The following is a 2500-nucleotide window of genomic DNA, read 5'->3' as shown; positions in this document are numbered from 1 at the left end:
CAGAGATCTCCATCCAAAAATATGCAAAACCCTAAAAGAAGGAAAAGGATGCAGTTTCAACAAAAAATGTCGATATATGCATCCTGCAACTATGAATGAGAGTAAGAAAACTCAGCAAACTGAAAAAAAAAAAAAATGAAACAAAAAAAAGAAACAAAAAAAGCAGGCCGCGTATATACCGCACTATGCACCAAAAAAGGCCTTTCAACCTAAATCTCCACAAATAGAGCCCAACTACAAAGAATGCATATATAATGCCAGGGTTGGTGCAGATATGGGATAATTGCAGGTTTACACACAAAAATAAGTATGAAGGCGAAAGAACAAATATCATGGAAAAGTTGGATTTTTTAATGGCAGAATTCCGAGAAATGAAGAAAAGAACATCATATCAGAACAGGAAGGAAGCATGGGAGAATCCATATTATTACCAATATTAAATAATGGAAATGAAGCACAAACCATAATAGTGATGAATGCACAGGGTTTAGTCACGAGTAACTCTAAAAGGAAAATAGAGTTCCTAGAAGAACTAACCCAAATTGAAAAAATAGATATATTAAATATAAGTGAAACATGGTATTCCCAAGAGACTGGCAGTGATGACCAGATAAAGGGTTTCCAAACTTATAGATCAGACAGAAAAAATAGGAATCAAGGGGGAACCGCAATATATGGAAGAGACATAAATCAAGGAAAAGTCTGTGAAAATACAGCAACACAGAATGTGAATTGATTGCGGTAGAATTTGAATTTGAAAAACTAGTGAATATTGTAGTTTACAGACCCCCAAATACTAAGGAGTTTGACATAATAATAGAAAAAATAGATGATATATGTAGAAACCATAAAGACTGGAATATACTCCTATCCGGAGATTTTAACTTTCCTTTCGTGGATTGGAAAGAACGGATAGAAGAAAGTGGTTGTATGTATACATATAAAAAAGAGAGTAATAGTAGCGCAGAAGATAAGAGCAATTTGAAAAGCTTCAAGATATGCTATTAGAACATAATATGCAACAAATAAACCACATTCCAACAAGAAAGGAAAATGTCCTAGATCTAGTATTTGTGAATGAGGTGAATTATATTAAAGAAATAATAGTGTATAACACGGGAATTTCAGACTACAATGTCATAGAATTGATAGTTCATTCCAAAGCAAGTGATCACAGAATTAATAAAAGCACAAAACTTTGGGAAGGATATGGAAAATATAATTTTTACAGTAAGAATATAAAATGGTCAGAAATAAATGAAGAACTGAATAAAGAATGGAAAAATGTATTTATAAGTGATAATATACAGGTAAATACGGACATACTGTACAAAATACTGGAGAAAATTGTTGAAAAATATGTACCGAAAAAAAACAATAAACAAAAGACGTGCATACCAAGAGACAGAAGGATCTTATTTCAGAAAATTAGAAATTGGAAGAAAAATCTTGCAAAAGAAAAAAATGTGTGGAAAATGAGGGAAATAAAATGTAAGATAGAAAATGCAGAACAAAAGATTATACAGTCGAAAGAAAATGAAAAAAGGGACTTAGAAGAAAGGACACTTCAAAATATAAAAGAAACCCCAAAGTACTTTACTCCTATGCAAAAAAGATGAATAAAAGGAGAATAGAAATAGGCCCTCTAAGAATTGAAGGACGGCTAACGAATGAAAAAAAGGAAATATGCAACATATTAGCAGAAAAAATATAAGAGTGAGTTCACGCCAAGAATTGCGAATGAGAATAATGAAACAGAAATGAGAGAAGAAAATGTTGAATATCTAACGGATATAGATATTAATGAAGCAGATATTGTCACGGCTATAAACGAAATTAAAAATGGATCGGCAGCCGGACCAGATGGAGTTCCAGCGATTTTGTTAAAAAAAACTGCAAACACTATCGCGAAGCCGCTTGCAATACTGCTAAGACAGAGTGTAGATATGAGCGAGATATATGTTAAACATAAATTAGCTTATATAACCCCAATCTTCAAAAGTGGATCAAGACTAGAGGCAAGCAATTATAGACCTGTTAGTCTAACATCACATATTATGAAAGTGTATGAGAGGGTAATAAAAAAGAAAATAATGAACCATTTGGTCAAAAATAATTTGTTTAATATGGGTCAACACGGTTTCGTACCTGGAAAAAGTACACAGACCCAACTGATAGCACACTATGAAAACATATACAATAATATGATAAATGAAAAAGACACAGATGTGATCTATCTAGATTTTGCAAAAGCCTTTGACAAGGTAGACCATAACATATTGGAGAAAAAAATGAGAAAGCATAATATTGTGGGAAAGATAGGAAAATGGGTAAAAGAATTCCTGCAAAACAGAAAACAGATAGTGGTTGCAAATGACGAGAAATCAGATGAAGCCCAGGTAATATCTGGTGTGCCCCAAGGTACGGTATTAGCTGCACTGCTGTTTGTTATTATGATCTCAGACATAGACTGTGATGTTGAAAACTCTGTAGTGAGAAG

Source organism: Palaemon carinicauda, chromosome 8 (genome assembly GCF_036898095.1).
Source record: "Palaemon carinicauda isolate YSFRI2023 chromosome 8, ASM3689809v2, whole genome shotgun sequence".
In the NCBI taxonomy this organism is placed as follows: Eukaryota; Metazoa; Arthropoda; class Malacostraca; order Decapoda; family Palaemonidae; genus Palaemon; species Palaemon carinicauda.
The sequence above is the reverse complement of the archived record's forward strand: the minus strand, read 5'-3'. Positions refer to the sequence as shown.